Source organism: Athene noctua, chromosome 17 (genome assembly GCF_965140245.1).
Source record: "Athene noctua chromosome 17, bAthNoc1.hap1.1, whole genome shotgun sequence".
NCBI lineage: Eukaryota > Metazoa > Chordata > Aves > Strigiformes > Strigidae > Athene > Athene noctua.
Genome location: NC_134053.1, coordinates 2,772,161 through 2,779,116, shown reverse-complemented (window position 1 = coordinate 2,779,116; position 6,956 = coordinate 2,772,161). Strand labels below are relative to the sequence as shown.

Below are 6,956 nucleotides of genomic sequence, written 5' to 3'. Positions count from 1 at the left end.
GGACTCGGTGGCCGTTTGTACTTTCTGGCTATTAAGGACGGTTATGTGAGTCATGCCACACAAAAATTTATTTTTAAAGGACGACTCCTCCTGTTTTCCCCGGCGGGGTGCAGTTAGGGAGAGAGCCAGCTCACGACGGCACGTGATGTTTGTGTGGTTTCTGTGGAAATTCATGAAAGTGCAGAGCATTAATCCATTTTGGGTACGGGACGTGAAATGCCAAACAAAACCCTCGCGAGAAGGCCGCAGTATGCAGTCATCGCACAAAACCCACTAAAATTATTTTAATTGCAGGTGAGCGTGATACGAAGGCAGCAAGACGGCTTTTGGGTGCCCCCCTGGACAACTTCAAAGATACCAACAACTTCAAGGCATCAACATTTTAAACACCCTTCGAAAAGACCCAATTCCGTATTTTCTGTAGCTCGGTTTTCCACACTCAGAAAATGGTTTGTCCCTTTGGAAGTTCCTAGCAGGCAGCTCTGCACAATGGGTGCAAATTCATTTAATTTCTCCGTAGACCCGTAAAGAGGCTGCTGCTGTATTACGTAACCCGAGATATGTAAATAAGAAAACAACAGGCGGGTGTAAATAAAGCAAAGGTAGGTGTGAAACAACCCCAAGCTGACTCCAGTGAAAGGAAAACTTTGTGGCACACTCCATGGACCCAGCCCATGGGGAATGTTAGTGAAGCACCATCATTATAATAGTGTTAAGAGACGTAGGCATTTCACTTGCTGTGTATCTTGACAGAGCAATATTCCCTTTAAACTGCTAAAGGCTTAAGCAACACGTGAAAATTTTCTGCCTAAAGCTGAAATTGTACCCAAACTGATTAAAAAATTAATCTGCCCGTTAGAATGGGGAGAAGGAAAGTGCAGAGAACACAAAGAGCAGCTCAGTCCCAGCCTTGGTGAATTAGGAAACTGCGGCACAGCCGAGTTTGCCAACATGCTGGAGATAAGGGTGTGCTGGGGCTGCCAAGGCCCATCAGGGTGTGTGAGATGACAAACAGTACTTGCAAGGTGGTTCTCCTCAGCAGCAAACGTTGCTGCCTCACCCCCTGTTGTATCTCTAACAGGAAAGGGAAGCACGTATTTTCAGGGTTTCCCCCCCAGATGCATTCCTTCCCTCTCCTTATTCTTCCTCCTTCTTGTTCAGGTCCCTTCTAGGGGAAGTCCAGCCTGTCCTAACCCCTTTTTCTTTAACCCAGCAGATTTCAATCCTGCCTAAAGTGCCAGGATGCCCTGAGGCAGCTCTGCTTAGTGCAAGGTGATCTGTCCTACAGTTGCCGAGCGTGCATCGCTTCTCCACCTGTGACCCCCCGCCACACTTCCGACTAAACCCGAGTTCCCCGTGCCTCAGCACAGCGTGTTTCCCAGGGCTGGACGGGATGCTCTCTGTACCCCACTGCCAATCAGCCGTGGCTCCCAGACTGAGAAACTCAGTATGAGCACAAGGCTGTCCAACAGAGTTGGCAGAGCATGACTGTGTGTTTTGGTAAGACAAGACCCAAGACAAAGCATACCGTGAGCAGTTCACACTCCTCCATCCCTGGTCACCCTCCCAGGTCTGCCCAGACACCCAAGGTAAGACTACATCATTTACGTAATAATTAGTAACCTCTGCTGAACTCTTTCACTCCTGTGTGATGACACTGTACCCAGATGAAAAATTGCTACTGGTTTTCAGTCAGAGGATCACTCGGCTTCTGTAAGACAAAAAACAACCATTTTTAATGAAACAGGACAGACTTGGTTTTCCCCACTGTTCAGTATCAGTCCTGATAGATCTCCCTGTAAATCCCTCCCAGTACATGCCCCGCTGGCTGACTCTGTATTATTCTTGTACCCTGAGGGTCGATATCCTGCCAAGTGATATTTGTTTTAAAATTCTCAAATGCACAAATTTGGCACAAAAACTGGGGCAAAGGGCATCCCCCTGGTTACTGCAGCTGGGTGGAATCTTCCCACCTCAAAGTCCAAGATCTATTTACATCATCAGTTCATTTAAGCTGCAAAACAAAATGAACTTTTCCTGCTAGGCTTGCTCAGACAGACTAATAAATGCAACGGGGAGCGTGAAGCAGAAGTGCTGTACAATGTAATCAACTGTTGAAGGCACAAGCAATTGTTCAGCTTGTATTAAGACTGATTCACTTGTAGCTGACGTCAATCCTCCCTCCCTAGTATCTTAGCCTTGGGATTGGAGTATGATAAATATTACCTGTAATGCCATCTGCTGTACAGAGGCAGCCCAGGCTTCTCACTATTTATTTAAGAGCTAATGTTGTGCTAGAACAGAATGCAGTTTATTTCAGCCTGATTTGACTTTGTTTTGACTCTAATTAAAAATGCCTGTCCACTCGAATTTTTAAAGTGATCTGTCAGAGAGCAAAACCAATGTTTGCCCTGAAAAGATGAAGAAGTTCAAGACACCACAGTCAGCATCAAACAGAAAACTAATGTGAAAAGGATGATACCAGACTTCTCCTCATGGGAGAGTCAAGAGACGATGCAGAGTCAGAAAATCACCATCTCAGGATGGGGAACTAGGATCTCCTAAATCCTATCTCTCTGAAATCCTGGAGAGCTGATTTATTTTGTGTATCGGTTTCTCCCTCAGTTCGTTTAGAACCTCACCCAAGTCATACAGCTTCTTTATAAAATACAAGATATTGTAGTTTAATGGTGACTCTGACTTTTGGTTGGTGGTAAAATTGTTTTGAATGGCATCAAGCTGAAAATACATATTTAGATCAAGTAATGCACATACAAAACTGTTTCCTCTTAGGATTTTCTCCTAATTTTAAAAGTTTAAAGTAACAGGAATTATATCACTTCCTAGAGAAGCTCTTTTGTGATAGTAACTCTGTTTAGCATTTTTTATTACTCAAAATTTCCTAAAACTAAAACCTGAGTGAATTAAAAGCCTTGGATATGGTGCATTCAGAAACAGCAGGACACATTCAGCAAACAAATCGCTTGGACACCTCATCCATCTTAATTTATGAAGACCATGGTTGAGCCAATTCTACTCTGAGTTAGTTTAAATGTCCAAAAATAAAATTAAACTGTTTAATCAAAAGGATATGTGTCCATGGGCAGAATTTCTATCATTATCCCGCTGCAGAAAAACATATTGACAAAACTCACTTAGATTTGCATATTCATAGCTATGTTCAGGACAGATACTGATGTGCTACTTCAAAAACTCTAGTGTCTTTTGTTCTGAGGAACAGCAGTAATTTTGTACATGTAACAGTAATTAAATTATTTAAACCTCAAGTAATTTTAAAAGGGAAGGGCTGTGGTGAAAGTTATATAGTTAAAAATTTAAATCTAACTGAATTATTAAAATAAGCTTGGATGAAACTGAAATGTAATGCTCAGTCGTAGCATTTCATAAAAGGCATCTGTGTTAGTTTTATTTGTGTTTATAATCAGTTACTTCCCCTGGTTTTACTGTACTTGGTGAGACTTAATCCTGCAATGTTTGGATTGCAAATGCCACACTATAATGCCTAAATGCACATCAAAATCTCACTGCTTAAAATATAATTAAGATAGTAATACAGTCAATCCCTTAACATGTTTTTTAATAGAGAGCAATCTACTGCATCTTAAACTGCTTGAATTTTCATGTTATAGGACCTCCCATATGAGGATCACAGTGCCCTTTTTAATTATTAATTGACTCATGTTGATAGGATAAATTAAAATCCCTGTGATTGTGAACATGTATTATTTATTAATGTCCTGATCTGTCCTACATACTGAAGAGTTTGCTCTTTGGAACCTGCTTCAGAAGTCTCACACAAGGGTTTTTTTGGTGGTGGTGGGATTTTTCAAATTATTTTTCTTATACTTGGCTTTTGTCTTGCCTTCTCTGTATGACAAAGAGGGGGGTTTCTTCTGTTTTCTTTATGTTTCTTTCTTTACAGACATACTGCATTCTGTTTCTATGTATTTCTGGAGAGGCTTCATGACTTCATTGAACTATCACACTGTGCAGTTAAGGAATTCAGAGTTACTCACTTAAACATTAATAAAGAGGAAACTGAAGTGACACAACAGCTATGTTCATCCTATTCCTCTTTTACAGCAAGCACTGGAAATGGGTTTCGGTGAACTGTTGGCCTGAGTAAAGCCCTAACTTCTGAAAAAAAAAAAAAAAAGAAACGGTCATGAGAAGAACAGGTTAATTACATTATACTTTGCTATTGAACTGTTGCCCAGTTCTATTCTATTTCAATGGTAGATGCAGTAAGAAATAATATCTCCTTATTCATCCAGCTCCTGCCCACATGCATACAGGGTGCAATCTGTGCTTGCGAGTAGCTCGCAGATTTCAGCAAAGCTTCCTTTTCATCTAGGAATCTGGTCCCCTGCGCACCATCAGCTTTGCAAAGTAATTCTGGACGCAAAAAGAATCTATTAAAATTTATTTTCCCTTGTGCATTGTCAACAGCCCTTGTTACTGATTTTAAATGCATCAGAAATGTGTAAACTAACAAGTAGAGGTGCTTTAATATCAATGATCTCATGACACTGCAGCTGAACAAGGGATACAGAAGGCAGAATACGACCAACGATGATAAATAAACTAAGCACCACTCGCCCTTCAAGCCTGCAAACTAAATTACAAGTTTCAAAATTTGCAGGACTTCTATGTAGGGGAAACACCTTCATCCTTGTGAACCGACCAGATGTAGTGTCTGGGAGATCAGCCAAGGAAGTTCAGGAAGCCCCTAAGCCAGCTTCACCCAGAGAGATGTCTGATCTCAAAGACGTGGCAGCGAAGGAGAGAGCAGCCATGTGCTCAAACTGTTTCTTCCTGCAGGCTTGCCTCTCCCAGCTGGGCCAACCACCACAGCAATCGGGTAAAACACCAAAATCTGTTTTACTTTCCCCCAAGCAAGAGGATACAGAAACTTCACTCGCTTAATAGGACAAAAGACCTTCACTTGCCTTTTAACAAGCAGAAAAATAGGCCTCCTTTATGTAGGGGACTGTTCCCTGCCTAAGGCCTCCTTCTTCTCACTCTGCTAGCTGTGAACAGGTCCTCAGCCAACTTCTACAGCCTGTGCCTATCTGCTTTATTAAGCGGGGCCAAAGACACTAGAGTTTTCAGAGTAGTGCACCAATATGTCCTGAACATAGCTACGAATATGCAAATCAAAGAGTAAACTGTCAAAGTCAACACATTTCCCTGCTGTGGGACAATAAAAGGTACTGCTTTTTAAAGATTCCCATTATTTCCTCCAAATATAGGCACATATGCTCTTCTATGGCTGAAGCCAGTCCTACCACAGACTTAGTGAGAAACGAGTCCTACGATGCCATTTTTATAGTCACTTTTCAAAATGGAAGTGTACATGAGGTTACTGTTCTTCAAGCCTGAAAAAAATCCCCAACCTTACTGAAAGGAAATGCATGAATGTTTCCAACTGAATCAAAATAATCTCAGGAACAGCAATGAAACAAAGAAGAGACTAAACCCATCAGTTCTTCCCCAAGGAAGAAGGCAGATACAGTAACTTTGGGTTACATTTAACAGAAGGAATGCAAAATGGAGACCCAGGTGAGACTATTATTGCATGTCAGGCACATAGAGGTCTGAAGTACAATGGAGTACAGTGGATTTTCATCTTCATGTCACCATATCCTTAGAAGAATGAGGTCTTTCCAAGAAGACGGATGACTCCAGGACTTTGCCACATGATACAGAACTATTTCAAATCCACCCTAAGTTACCAGCTCTTTGGTAAGATCAAATGACCTTGGTAGCCTTGTACTGTGTGAAGCAGACAATAGTCTGTCTTGCACAACTCACCAACACCTTTGTGAATAATTGGCTCTTGTGCAGCAGAGGACAGTGCAAAGAAGTGCCAAAGACGCTGTGTGCACTGTGGAATTACTTCAGTTTTCAATAAGAGAAGCTGGAACATCTCCAACGTACAAAATTTGCATGCTGGCATGAAGTTGTGCTGTTCAGACGTTGTGACTGGCACAGAGAGCAGTCAAGTGTATTAAACATAAAAGACAACGTGCCCACTCATGATTCTCAAGCTTTGGTTGGCTTCCCTTCCAAGAAAATAAGAACAAACCTGGTCAGAAAAATAAGAAACTGTGTAACGATGTAGTTTGATGCATAAACAAAGTTGCTTTTGATGAGATAATGCAGAACACAAACTCCAGCCAGTTCAGTTTTAGAAAATGGTCTCTTGGTTGAAACTGAAGCCTCAGTGTTAACATCTGTAAGATAACTGTAAGGAACTGTAATTATTTAGTCACTCTAGCTCAGTTTTTCCAAATTAGTACAAAAATACCTGTATATATTGCAAGATTATTAACAAAATTAATTCATGAATATACACACTGAACATTAAGCATGGCATTTTCAAAAGGAGAAGGAAATCGGTAAAGTTTTAAAAATCAGTTTAAGAAAAGCAGTCTACTAAAAATAAAGATGCAAAAATATGCTAAACATAGGATTTTATAGCTCACAAAGGGCCACTCCTCACATTTTTATTTTTTTTCAGGTATGGCCTTCCAATAGCATTTTTGCCCAAACCACATTCGTGGCTTACACGTAGGTCACTAAACCTTACACCTTTTCCTCCTGCCCTTGCCTCGGCGCTGAGGGCCCACCGACACCCACTTTACCGCCATGCTGGGCTCTTTCTGAAGGGCTGGGTGGCACGAGCAGACGCCTGAGACCACCACGATGGCAGCGGCGAGGCGAGCGGGGCAGCCAAAGGCCCTATGCGTGGCCTCCCCCCAAATCTCTCTGCGCTGGGGCTGGAGAGATGAGAACCAGCGCCAGCCCCCTGCGCACCGCCAGCCATGGCGCCCGGGCTGGCCGACCCCCTTCCCATCATGCCCCGCGCCCACCGCCCTCCTGTTTCCCGTGAGCCCCTGGGGCGGGGCGGACCGCGCCCTTCCCGTGGTGCT

The 6,956-nt window shown here is 42.5% G+C and overlaps 1 long non-coding RNA gene across 2 annotated transcripts; it reads right to left on the bottom strand.

Moving 5' to 3' along the window:
- Window positions 1-10: 10 nt before the first annotated feature.
- LOC141967578 (uncharacterized) lies at window positions 11-6,857 on the bottom strand. 2 transcript variants are annotated; one of them, XR_012634715.1, is made up of 5 exons: window positions 6,616-6,857; window positions 6,110-6,257; window positions 4,038-4,158; window positions 1,624-1,711; window positions 11-160 (listed from the first exon to the last, which is right to left on the bottom strand). It is a non-coding gene; the product is annotated as an uncharacterized LOC141967578 (long non-coding RNA). The 2 variants fall into 2 exon arrangements; XR_012634716.1 differs by lacking the exon at window positions 4,038-4,158.
- Between the last annotated feature and the right edge of the window lie 99 nt (window positions 6,858-6,956).